Below are 14,020 nucleotides of genomic sequence, written 5' to 3'. Positions count from 1 at the left end.
GATCCCAGCATTTAGTCAGCTCACACCTGCGATCCCAGCATTTAGTCAGCTCACACCTGCGATCCCAGCATTTAGTCAGTTCACACCTGCGATCCCAGCATTTAGGAGCCAGGACAAGAAGACTGTCGAAAGTTCCAGGCCAGCCTGGCCTACATGGTGAATTCCAGGCTAGCCACAGCTTCCCAAAGAGACCCTAACTCAAAGAAAAGCGAAACAGAGACCCCCAAACATAAAACCTGTAACAACTCACAAGACAAAAGCACTTCACTGCAAAACTGAGCCCATTAGCAGACCTTCTGCTTAGCTGGGCCGACCAGCAACTGAGTGCGGCATTTTAAGCATTCCTTCCATGCTTCCTCCCAAACCCAGTCCAGCCCTCGGCCTGATCCCGGAGAATGCTAGCAGATGTCCAAGGATTCTTACTCTCCCTTCTGCTTCCCAATCCAACCCAGGCTGCATACACACACCAACCAGCAACCACCGAACCAGCCAAAACCTGTACCTGGTAGGAGAGTGCTAATGACACACACTGGCTCTAGTTTAATTTAGGGGTTTTATTTTAATTATAAAATTGTTTTCCCTTTGTATGTACGTGTGTGAACATCACAGCACACCTGTGGAGGTCAGGGACAGCTTACAGAAGTCTGCTCTTTCCTTCCTTCTACCATGTAGGTTCTGGGGACTCAAACGCAGGTCACAGGCTTGGGGCGGTGTGCCAGCCTTGTTTGTAACATGGTCTGTGTGGCCCGGGCTGTGTTAATGCCCCCACACTGGAAGAGCAAACATAGGCCACCCCGCTATCAGTTCTCTTCATTTGCTCACATGGTTCAGGGGTTTGGGGGAGTGGGTATTTTAAAACACTATTTCTTAGACCAAAACCTCCAGTTATTATTTAAATCACATTCCCACTATAAGCAACGACGAAACTAAATCAAGTGGACAGGTCAGGCCTTGAGCCAGACACTAAATGTCAGCCTCGCATACTACCCCAGTCCCATCCAGGCCGGAAGGCCACAGGCTGAACTGTCCCTGCTCTAAGGAGGGCAGCGACTATCTACCTAGAGGTTCAGGAAAACATCATTTTCCCACTCTCCAATAACCAGCATACAGCCTTGGGTGCCTGTGCAGTGGCCAGAGTAGCCAAATGCACTCCTCCCTGCAGAATTCCTAAGAATGAGTAGCTAAAGAGGACAGGGCAGGCCACTCCCAGCAGGGCTGCACATCTCTGAGCAAGCTGTGCTTCCTCTGCACCCACCCCTCTCAAGTTCCCCCGTATTCCCCACTTGGGAGTCAGAATTCATATCCCATTGGAGAATCACAGCCGGTGATCAACCCAGCTAAAGAACCATGTGTGGCTCCAAAGCCACAGAGAAACCCTGTCTCGAAAAACCAAAAAAAAAAAAAAAGAACCGTGTGTGTGTGTGTGTGTGTGCGCGCGCATGCGCGCAAAGCACAGGCGTGTGCACGCACATGTGCGTGTGTGTCCGCCAGTTGACACAAAAGTCTTCCAGGCGGAAGACCACTTAGAGAAAACCCTCGGGAGGGTAGGAAGAGCTGAAGGGTTCTGGCTGCTGGAGGAGTGTGGAGCTAATAATCTTGGAGTCTCCAACTTCCACGTAAAGGCTTGAACATACGAGTGAAGAATATATCCAGGGAGACAGACAATGCTGGGTAGGGGGCAGGTGCTGTCTGGGAGACTTTTAATATTTGAGAAAATAAAGCAGAAGAGCCAGGAGGTTGGGTGGAGTTCATTAGTAATGGGAAGCGCTAGCTCTCAGCATTCTGGCTCCAGATAACTGCTGGAGGCAGGGAGCTTCCTGGTCTAAACCCAGGCCTACTTCAGTCAAAAGCAACTTCCACTCTTCAAGGTCTGACTTGGAGATCTGTGCAGTCTGCAATGGTATCTTAGCAATCAGGGCCAACAAGGAAAGCAATGAAATAAAACGGCTTTCCTTCTTCAGCCAGAAAAATCCCATGTATGCCAAATATTGGCACATAAACAAAAAGTACTTATTAACTTTACAAAAAAAAAAAACCCCACCACTCTTACAATTAAGTTGACTGAGTCTAGACATTAACCAACATAAAGTATTTGCCAAGTGAATGGCAAGCGTTAAGGAATGCCAAATTTACTTCCTAATTTTAGCATCACCACCAATTATCTTGATTTCCAACATTACTGTTTTATTATACCTTCAAGATGAGACAATAAATCAAGCACCATTCGGCTTCAAAACATTGAGCTCAGGGACAGCAGCAACCCAAGCAGATCCTTAAACACTCAGGGCGCCCTCAGAGGGTGGCACAGAACTGACTGAGGAAAGGAACAGCCCTCTACCACTGGAAGAGGTACTTCTCCGCACGCCCGCTGCTTCAGGGGAATCAGCAATCCACAGGCTTTTTAGAAGGACGGAGATTTCTGGGAATTCCTACAGCTTCCACAAAGCTGACCTCTGAGGACTACTTTAAAGTCTACCCATTTGCAGAATTGATTTAGTCAAGACAATGTAAATACATTGCCTCCATCAACTGCAGTCCTTCGAGCATACTATTTTTAAATAGTATAGAATACTGCCTGGAAGTTTCATATTACAAGCACGAAATAGAAAACGTTGTGTTGGTCTGGATTTCCCAACACAAACACAACACCCTCACCCCACGTTACCCCTCCCCCCACAAAGCTCCCCAAAAGCTTTCGTATACACGCTTAGGGTGGATTTACCAGTTCCAACCCCTCCATTCCACTCTGCAGTGGGCTTTAAGAACACAGGGCAGGCTATTTACAACACAGCATTTAAAATAACAAGGCATTTTATTGTAACGTGTTCCCCGCCCACCACTGAAAGTCCCTCCCACCAAAGCTGTGATTTGCTAAGAAAAGAAATACCGACAGACAGCTCCAATTCACACTTAATACTATTCCAACGAGATGGAGAGGCTGAAGAATATAACTCTTGGCTCAAAACTTCGGGGATTCTGTAACTGTTCTAGGAACTGCACAGCAGCCTCTGTTGGTACCATACGCAGCTGACACTTGAAACGCGGTAAAAGTTCAGCAATTTCAAAGGAACCATGATAGATTTGTTGCACAGTCTTCTCTAGACCGGGATAACGAGACGATATTTTACATGAGGCCGAATACTGTAATGTTTTGTTAATTGCAGTTAAGTTAAAACAGGCTTCCTAAGCAGCGTCTACATTCCTGTACTGGGAGATTTTTGTTAACGCCTTATTACAACAGTTGCCAAAGGGGGGGGGGAATCATAAAAAGTGGCTTAATCTCCAGATTTAGCCCTCAAAAATGGTGAGCATCATTTAACCAAGGGTTAAACTAAAAATACGGCGCAAGATTTTCCACAAACCCTAAATAAACAGCCACATTACAAGCACGCAGAAAAGGTTTAAAGAAGTAAAAGTCCTCCCTTAAACTTTTTGTCAACAAAATCTGCACGCCCCGTTCTCTCCCGTCCCCTCGCAGGCGTTTGTTTTCACCCGGCGGCCTCGAGTACGAGGCCGGTAGCGGAGGTCACCCGGGCCCCGCAGGCGGCTGCTCATGTGTGGGTGACCTGGGCTGGGGACCAGCACTACGAACTCAGGCCGCAGAGTGGCGGAGGGGAGGAGCAGCCGAGGCCGGCCGCGCAGAAGTCGGCTCCGGAGAGGCGTTACGCAACGGCCCCGCACCGGACGGCGCGGCCAGGGACGGGACACCGGGCGGGGACTGAGCCGCCGAGGGCCCGGAGAGGGACGGCGCGCAAGGCCGCGAGCGCGCGTGGTGGACGGCGCGGCGCTCCGGAGGCCCAGGTTGGGCGGGGTCGGCGCCGCGGGACGCGGGGTCTCGGCCTCCGGACGCCGCCGCCGAGCACAACAAAGCCGTCCCACCGCCTCCACCCACTGCCTCGCACCCGCCCGGTACCGGCTCGGTGGACTCTCCGCGGCCCGCAGGGCGGCTCGACCGCGGGACCGGGCGGGACCGCGCGGGCGGAGCCCCGTCCGGACAAACTTCCCGACCGCGGTCCCTCACCTCCGGGAGCGCTCTACACCCTCGGCGGCATCCTGGCCCGCGGCTCCGGGACCTCGCGCGCCGGGAGACCGGGCGCCGGTGGCGGCAGTGGTTGCTGACCCCGTAGGGTCGGGGGAGCCCGGAGAAGCGGTGGCGGCGCTGGCGGCGGCGGCGGCTCCATCTTCCCGGGGCGCTCACGCCGCGGTTCCGACGCGAAGACCCGAGCGGGACATTCGCTACATTGTTGGCATTCCACGGGCGTCACGTGACCCCTCCTCCCGCGTCACTCACGGCCGCACACCAGCCCGGGCGGGGCGCCCGCGGCCTTGTTCCCCGCCACCCGCCCGCTCCGCCCCGCCGGCCGCTTCCTGCGCCGCCCGGCCCGGCTGCCGCCACCTGCCCTGCGCGGTTCGCCTCGGAAGTCGCCGCTTCTCCCAAGCTCCTCGTACCAGTCAAAAAAAAAAAAAAAAAAAAGTTCACGGGCTCCTGTGCCAGCCACGAAAAGTAGAGCCGGCTCTTGAGACCGGGTGGCCGAATAAAAAACCGGGACGCCTGACAATCCGTGCTTACTTAATAGGACCCAGTTTAACCAGCTCTCTCCCCGGGCACGCATTCTGCAAAGTGCCTTATGGTTTTATAGAACAGAACACTATTAACCAACCAGAGAGACAGGCGCTTACACTTCGGCCACTCCTTTAGCCTCCATTTGGGGATTTGGTCCAGGGACAGATGCTGAGAAGAAATAACAGCGTGGAAGCCAAGTCCTCCATCTACTATTGGCTCTCTAACATCACACTTCCCACCACCTACAGTCTGTGGTAAGTGATGGTGAGGACTAATGGTTTTTAAAAGTCAACCTGGTTTCCTCTTTAATTAACAATCGTGACATTTGAAGTTTCAATTCCGGAAGAAACAATAACGAAGATCATTTGTTCCAGCTTTTATTTTATTTTTGGACTGGAAAAGGAACTCAAACTGTCTCTCCTGTACTAAATTCAGCGGAACTCTTGTCCTGATTGCTTAAACCACTCGCCAAACCCTTAGCCCTGAACTGCCCCCTTTCCCAAATCCCTTGTCTTCCAGAGAATCTCCTCAGTTCTCATTTCTCCACCCATTGAACTTTAATAATTAGCATTCATTTTCTTTTGTCAGTCTGACCCTGAGTGCTTACACTGACATCTTGCAGGGTGATGGGAACCCAATGCATCGCCAACAATTTAGTCTGTAGAAGAGGAACCCACTGACACTCACCTGTGTACTCCTCCCCCCACTGCAAGCACACTGGCAGCCTTCACTGTGTGTTTAAAGTTCTTGCCTCTTGCCCTTTAAAGGTGTAAGAAACTTTGATCAAGCCAACTGTTAGTGGTGCACAATTATAAGCCCAGCCCGAGGAGGCAGAGGCAGGTGCTTCTCTGAGTTCGAGGCCAGCCTGATCAACAGAGTGAGTTCCAAGACAACCATGGCTACTCAGAGAAACCTATCTTGAAAAACAAGAAAAACAACAAAACAAAAGAAAGAAAAACTTTACTCAAATAAAAAATGCTATAAAATGGTGTCATGGTTTAGATTGTAAACGCCCATCAAAAGTACACGTATTCAGGGGGGCCATGGTGGTGTACGCCTAATCTGAACAACTTGAGTGTGCAGCAGCAGAGAAGGAAAATTCACGTGGCAGTATACATATGGGCGCGAAGGAACTGACTTTGTTTCTGCCAAAGGATAAAGGACTGCGGATAGACTTCAGAACAAATGTGGAACAAAGAAAAGCAATTTGCAAAACTGTATATGTTATGATACTATATTCATAAATATACAGAACCTTTTGAACCTATACTAATATCTTGGGTGAGTATAAACTCTTACACACCAAATTCATGACAACCCTGGCCTATCTATGTAGAGGGAATGGAAATTGGACTGAGGAGAGAAAAATCTTCAACCTAATCTATAGTGCTTGATTGGTTTAATCAAAGAGATGACAGTGGGGCTTGGAGAGATGGCTCAGTGGTTAAAAGCATTGGGTTGCTCTTCCAGAGGACCTGGGTTCGAGTCCCAGCACCCACATGGCAGCTCACAGCTGTCTGTGATCTAGCACTCTTGCTCAAACTACACATGCAGGAGGAAATGTCAATGCATATTAAAAAATGTTTTTAAAGATGAAGGTAAATTGTTAACATTTAAAAATGTTTTTCCCAAAAAAAAAAAAAATAAATAAATAAAAATGTTTTTCCCTTTAGATTTGTGTGTGTTTTGCTTGACTGTAGGCATGTGCATCCCACCAGTGCCTGGTGCCCATGGGGGCAGGAAAGGCACTGGGTCCCCTGGAACCGGGATGGCTGGCACTGAGTCACAAACACCTTGAAGTTTTAAAATGTTTTTAAATGCATGTATTTGAGACTAGAGACAAATTGAAAACAGATGTCAAAGACAGCCAATCAACTCAGGCATTGTGGTGCGTGCTCATAGTCCCAGCACTTATGAGGTGGATACAGGAGGATCAGAGGTTTAAGGTCATCCTAAGCTACATAGTGAATTCTAGTCCAGCTTTAAGGCCAGAGACCCTACCTTTAAAATAATAATAATAATAATAAACTATAGTCTCTGAATATAGTGATTCTAGGTGATTTTTTTTGTCGTAACTCTTGATACATCTATAGTAGGACAGCCCACAACAAAAATATTTTTAAATTAGTGAACTGTGTACACTCACATGATGTACGTAGCTGAGGAGAGAAAGATAACACAGGGTCAGCTGAGCACAACATCATTCATGACAAAATGACCATGTATAGACTGATACATTATTTGTGTATTCTGTGCCGTAGCCTTCTCCTTCCCAGTGATGCACTGGTGTTTCTGAGTTATCTAATCTCCAAAGTAACCTGTCATTAACCCTTTCTGATAGAAAACGACCTTGAAGTGCAGAGAGCCAAGTAATTTGCCCAGGATCAAAGAGCTGGGATTTGAATCTAGATAGCGCTAACTGCCACGCTTAGGAGCCCTGAATTACTAGGCTCTCTCGAGGTAATCACAAGACATCATGATTACGATGTGCTTATAAATACGGAAACAAGTCAAATTAACCCCTTTATGCATTTAGTGTTGCTGGTTTGTTGTTGCATCGCTAGAGGTGGCAGCCAGGGCTCCCCAGGTGCTAGGCAGACCCTCCCACTGCCACGAAGCTATACCTTGAGCAATGCCTGGACACAGGAGGTGTCAGGAGGAGAGGAGCACAAGAGCCAGGTCTCTAGCATCAGAGCAGAGGGCTGTCATAGACCTGGCTAACACTGGAAGCCTGCTCGCCTTGGAGGCTCCTGAGATAAGGATACGATAGTTTTAGGTGTCCGTCCGAGCAGAATATCCCCTAAGACTCACACCCTGCTTACGCTGTCTCTGAGTGATAATTTACTTAGCCCCTTCGTACTGCAGCTCTTGCTACAGTAGGTGTTCTGAGAGCAGGCTCTGGTCTAAAGCTTATGCTTGGCCTTATACGTCGCTTGTGTGACTGAGACTTGTGACATCTGTCTCACCGAAAAAATGGTTCTCTCTGGACAGTCGTAAAAACATAGAGCAAGCTGGGCGGTGGTGGCGCACGCCTTTAATCCCAGCACTTGGGAGGCAGAGGTAGGCGGATCTCTGTGAGTTCGAGACCAGCCTGGTCTACAGAGCTAGTTCCAGGACAGGCTCCAAAACCACAGAGAAACCCTCTCTTGAAAAACCAAAAAAAAAAAAAAAACCAAAAACATAGAGCAAGATGAGATCACAAAAGACCCGGATGACTGAGAAGAAGGCATGCCACACTGATTCTTTCCAGTGGGGGTTGGTTTAGCCCATATGTTTTGTCTTATTAGCCAGACCACAGCTTCCTCCACGACCATAGACTGTTCAGAATGTCTTCACTGACAAGCAAAGCAGATATACTTTAAAGCCATCTTTAGTTTGCCAAATATCAGCACCTGAAGCATTAACTGTTTCTGGTCGAGTGTGGGGGTGCAAACCCGAATCCCATCACTCAGGGATTGAGGAAGGAAGACTGAGAGTTCCAGGCCAGCGTGGACCACGTAGAGTCCTGTGTGCTGGGCTGGGTATGAATGAGCGGAGTGGACCTGTTCACCGAGGCAGCTAGGGAACACTCCTCCATTGTTCTTTGGCTATTTTGGTTCTAAAAACAGAGAACTTTGAGAAAAGAGTTAACCACGTCACTTTTGTTACTTAGGTGTTTTGTTTTTTTTTTTTTTTTAGAAAAGGCAAAATAACCACAACAAAAATTACCATCTTAACCCACGGCCTTTCAAGCACTCTACCTCCGAGGCACGTTCCTAGCCCTTAACCATATTTAAGTATTTTGCTCAATAATGAAACGGTTTGGATGTCAGAGCTAAATCCCTAGAATATCAGCTGTCTCACTCACTGTACAGTGTTAAAGTTGGGGAGGTGAACTCTTCCCTGATTTTAAATTATTTCTAATCACTTCTAGCTGTTGTAGAAGAGAGACCCTCCTAGAAAAATGTTCACAAAGTCATGCAGAAGAGCTGGGCTGTGGTGGCGCACACCTTTAATCCCAGCACTCGGGAGGCAGAGACCGGCAGATCTCTTGAGTTTGAGGCCAGTCTGGTCTACAGAGCTAGTTCCAGGACAACCAGGGCTCCACAGAGAAACCCTGTCTCAAAAACAGAAACAAAAATAAAGAAAAACAGCAGCTACGAACGCTTCCCATGTCTGGCTGGAACAGTTCAGGAACCAGGGCAGTGGTAGTGGCCCCTGCAAATCCCTGAGACCTGCTCTTCCAGATGCCTGCAGGGATGCTAAGGCATTTTCATTCTCCGAATAGCCTCTCTGCTTCTCAGATGAGTAATAAAGTATGTGGTTGCATCAGCCAGCATTGCTCAATACTCTGAGATTTGTTCCCAGGAAAGTTCAAAGCAGCAACTTCTGCTTTTACACAATTTCTTTTAAGGATTCATGTTAGTCAGGGAATTGGTTGACATTCTCCTGTACAGCTCCTCTTGCGCTCTCCTGGTTCTGCTTGACTGTACTTGAGGATTCTTCATTATGTTTATGGTTTATGGTTGGCTGCAAGGTCCGTCACATCCAGAGATGAACAGAATGCTGCTATGTCTGTATCTGGAAATGTTCCACTGAAAGGTGCTACTTTACTTCTGTATGTTCTGAAACCTTCCATTAAAAAGTGTAAAACAAGGGGGGGGGCATACATTTAATCCCAGCTCTAGGAGACAGAGGTAGATGGATCTCTGTGAGTTCAAGGCCACCTTAGTCTATAGAATGAGTTCCAAGTCAGCCAGACCCACATAGAGAGATCCTGTCTAAATAATAACAAAAACATAAAACACATAAAGCAGGGACTAGAGAGATGGCGCAGTGGTTAGCACAGACTGCTCTTCCTGATGACCCACCTACCTGGCAGCTCACAACTGGCTGTAACTTCAGTTTCAGGGCATCTGACACCAACTTCTGGTCTCTGCAGGCACCAAGACACAAAAGAGGTACACAAACATACATAAGAGAAAACTTCTTTGTTTTGTTTTTTGAGACAGGGTTTCTCTGTAGCTTTAGAGCCTATCCTAGAAAGAACTCTAATAGACCAGGCTGGCCTTGAACTCACAGAGATCTACTTGTTTCTGCCTCCCAAGTACTGGGATTAAAGGCATGTGCCACCACCTAGCGAGAAAGTATTTTTTTTAAAAACAAATTGAAAACACTTGAAACAGGCTAGGTATGGTGGGTGGTGCACATCTTTAATTTCAGCACCTGGGAGGCAGGGGCAGGGAGATCAATGTGAGTTCCAGGCCAGCCTGGCCTGCATAGGGAGAGATCTTGTCTCAGAAACAAAGACCAAAACACAATGAGCCGGTGCCTCTGGTCCACTCTGCTCCCAAACTTCTTGGCCCGAACGGTGTTGCTGCCTAGTCTCCCAGTCACTGAGTCTATGCCCTAGGAGGTTCAGGCGGCTCATTAAAAACCTTTGTTTGTTTGTTCATTTATTTTTGAGATTGGGTCTCACGTAGCTGATGATGACCCTGGACTCTTGATCCCCTGCCTCTGCTAACTGCTATATGGTGTGCTGGCACACCTGCTAACAATTTGAATGGACTGTTTTGTAGCAGGTGTGGGTAAACTTTATAAAGAGTAAGTCCAAGGCCTTTGTCTTATCACTGCCAATTTCTGTAACAAAATGAACATTTCAGAGTTCTTGTGGGAGCATCCCAGCCTGTCTAAATTTACAATAAATCGTTAATTGTATAACTGATGGTAAAGGAAATGTTTTTGTGATCTCTTTTTAAGTTTGACTTTAAAATGAACTCTGAAGTGCTGTTTGGGTTGTTAGCAGTTATGTTAACAACAAACTATTTCCATTAATCTACCAGGTACTGGACGAAAAACAGAAAAATGGAGTGTGTTATCATTAGATGCTCAATGAACCTGGCTAGAAGAAAGCCTGAGAGATGGCGATGAGTTGATTCCTCACACAAAAGCGGGAGCAGGCCGGCGAGGCCCCGGCTGCCAGGGCTGCAGATTGTGTTAGGTCATCCCTTGTGGAAGGCCCAGGAAAGTTGGAACTGGGTGAATGCCCCAGTGCCAATCCCTTGCAGAAGGACAGAGGTGAGAGGGAGTACCAGCTTGAAATATGCTTGGTAGAAAGGGAAAGCGGCTGAACAGTCAAGAGGGAGGCTGGCATTTGAGGCATGCAGAGAATGGACTGGCCAGGGAGAGGGAGGATGTTAGAGCAGCAGGGAGACCAAGTAAACAAAGCGAGGAGAAGAGATGACAGAACTCTGTGATTAGGTACGGCCAAATCTAAAGCCATCACGGTAGTAGTGGATATCTGTGGTCCCTAGCTAACCAAGGGGCTGAGGTGGCAGGGTGCCTTGAGCTCAGAAATTCAAGGTCTGCTTGGCTGATGATCCTGAATAAAAAAGCAGACCACAGCCACCGCCATCAGCTACGAACCTGGGTATGGTGGGCACACCTGTGATGCCGGCACTTGGAAAGCGGAGGCAGGAGAATCAGGAGTTCATGGTCAGCCTAACTACACTGTGAGTGCAAGGCCAGCCTGGCCTACAAGACAGCCTGCCTCAGAAACACAAAACAAAGCACAAAACAAACAAATTTAAAAACACCATCCCTTGAAGCAATGAGAAAGGAACAGGGGACCGCAGTGCCCTCCTGTGTCTTTTACCAGCGGTTAGAAGTCAACCAGCCTCCTCTGCACGTCTGCCAGGATGTGCTTGCTGCTGTAGGCCACAACCAACAGGACCACTTGAATGGAACCTCTCAAGCTCCCTGTGGTAACCTGGTTTCCTCAGATATTTTGCCATAGTAACAGAAAGCTGACCAACATGTTTAAGGATGGGGTTAGGATTTGTGTCAGTGTGGTAGCTACCACAGAATCTAATCCCTTATCTAGTGCCCAGAGGCCACTTAACCAATCTATGTCATATAATAGAAAGGACAGACAGAAGCCCTGCTAAAGACAAAAACAAAATAATTACAGCACTTGCACCCTTCCTGTGTCTTCTGAAATTAGAATAGCTGCCTCCCTTTGTCCCTTCCCCACTTCCGTATCTTGGTTGTGAGTCTAGCTAGCCTTTAACAGCTGAGCCATCTCTCCTGCCCTTCTTCCTTATTGCTTTTTCCTATTTTTCTTGCAGACAATTTTACTATATAGCTCAGACTGACAAGCTTGTGATTCTTCTGCACCAGTCTCCCCAGGGCTCGGATTATAGGCACACAAATCCATCAAGTATTTGAATATGGTTAACAGGAAATAGAATTCTTAGCAAATAGTTGATTTTAATCAGTTATATTTCATGCCTTTTCAAAGAAGAGGACCTTAGAACCTAGGAATCAGTAGCAGTAAAACAGTACTTTCTAATCGGAACCGCCAGTCCACAAATAACGACACAGAAACTTACTGATTATGAAAGCTTAGCCTTTGGCTTAGGCTAGCTCTTGTAACTTAAATTAACCCATTTTTATCAATCTACATTTTATCAAGAGGTGTCACCTCTCTTCCATCTTGTACCTCCTGTTTCCTCTTCATGTCTCCTGGCATCCCTTCTCCAGCTTAGCTTCTCCTCTCTCTCCCTCCCTGGAAATCCCACCTATATCTCCTGCCTAGCTATTGGCCATTCAGCTCTTTAGTACACCAATCACAGGAATACATCTTCACACAGTGTAAACAAATTTTCCACAACAAAAAGGTACTTTTATCTGCAAATGGCTACTGACCCAAGGTGTTATGTTTTATAAAAAATAAATTCATACCAGCAAGGCTTGGCCTCCTCATGAGTGCCCAAGTCTGTGTGCTTCTTTATGGCACTGGGGTTTGAATTTAGAGACTCCTGCATCCTAGGCTCACTCTGCTGCTGAGCTGGATCTCTATATCTTCCCTATCCTCATCCATTTTTGCCTTGTTATTTGGAGGCAGGGTCTCCCAGCATCTCCCAGCTGGCCTCGTCCTTGACATCCTCCATCTTTCCTGAACGGCTGGCATTACCAGCAGGCCCAGACCCAGGATTACAAGGCTGTACTTCCTGATAGAACTGGGGACAGGGAAGAGGATGAGGTGATAGAAATTGTATTTAGACTTAGAAAGGGAAAAAAATAATTTAAATTTAAAACCCAAACTTCCCCGGGGTTCAGAGGCACACTCATAGCCATGTATTCCAAGAAGATGCCTGATGGTAATGGGCAGCACCATTACAGGCGCTTACCCTGCCATTGGCACCAAGCTACATTGTTCAAATAGTTGGAAATCAAGCCATCTTCAAACACTGGCTGTGACTTTCCCTTTCACAATGGAAGCATGACACTAGGAGATCCCATGACTTTAAGACACAAAGAATCTTCTGTTGCGTTTGTGTGTGTACATGTGTGCACATGCGTGGTCACAGTGGATGTCAGAGGGCAACCTGTGCTGATTGGTTCTCTCCTATCACGTGGACACTCAGGTAGTCAGGGCTGACACCAGGCACCTTTAGCCTATCCGCCGTTATTTGTTTGTTTAGGGTGTGTGTGTGTGTGTTCCTGCTTGTCTGTAGGTATGACACGTGTGTATTCTGGTGCCCTCGAAGGCCAGAAGGAGGGCTCGGGATCCCCTGGAGCTGGACTCCCTGGTGATTCTGATGTGCGTGCTGGAAACCACAGGAAGGCCTCAAACTCACTAGCTGAAAATGACCTTGAACTTCTGATCCTCCTGCCTCTACCTCCTGAGTGCTAAGTTCACACACACAGGTTATCAATATCACTCTTGGTTTCCAAAGAAAATATATTAAAGTTAAAATTTTATTTAAAGTAACAGCTATGGGCTGGCTCCGTGGATAAGACCACATGTTCTTATAGAGGACCCAGGTTCAGTTCTCAGCACTCATATCCAGGGGCTCAGAGCCACCTGCAGCTGCTGTTGTAGGGGATCTGCAGTCCTCTCCTGGCCTCTCCTTCACACAGCTCCCCAACACACATAGTTAAAAATAAAAACACAGCCCGACTCCAAGTTAAACCCAAAGACTAGGTCTGTCTGGGAAGACAAGGCATGATGGTGTAGGCCTTAGCAGGGTCTTGCTTCCCGGCCTCTTGTCAGGTAGCTCACTTAGCAGAGAGGATAAGATCCCCCTGATGACTGCAGCTACTCAGACATAACTGCAGTTTACCTATGAAAATTCAGAGAAAATGCAGCTAGAGTCTGGCTTTGCCGGGAGTTGGGGCCCGTGAGGACCTCAGGTTCAAGGTTAACCTGAGCTATGTAGAGAGATTATTTCCAAAGATAGATGAACAAACAAAAATCTGAGAAGAGGCACGTCAGAAAACAAAAGTCTGAACATTTTCATCGAACCTCTCCCACCCAATCTGGGCAACATTTTCTGAGCAGTAAACAAGGGACACTTGTGATAGGACCCGCCAAAGGTAAACAAGGGACACTTGTGATGGGACCCGCCAAAGGTATAAACAAGGGACACTTGTGATGGGACCCGCCAAAGGTATAAACAAGGGACACTTGTG

General features: G+C 47.6%; 1 protein-coding gene across 1 annotated transcript in view; it reads right to left on the bottom strand.

The window, feature by feature from the left end:
- Lats2 (large tumor suppressor kinase 2) overlaps positions 1-4,338 on the bottom strand; it is a 50,813-nt gene extending 46,475 nt beyond the window's left edge. Inside the window, exon 1 of the mRNA XM_005355427.2 lies at positions 4,022-4,338. The gene's annotated coding sequence lies outside the window, so the exon portion shown is untranslated. The remainder of the gene's footprint in view (positions 1-4,021) is intronic.
- Positions 4,339-14,020: the final 9,682 nt, after the last annotated feature.

The sequence above is a fragment of the Microtus ochrogaster genome, chromosome 17 (assembly GCF_000317375.1).
Source record: "Microtus ochrogaster isolate Prairie Vole_2 chromosome 17, MicOch1.0, whole genome shotgun sequence".
In the NCBI taxonomy this organism is placed as follows: domain Eukaryota; kingdom Metazoa; phylum Chordata; class Mammalia; order Rodentia; family Cricetidae; genus Microtus; species Microtus ochrogaster.
This window is presented reverse-complemented; position numbering and strand designations above follow the sequence as displayed.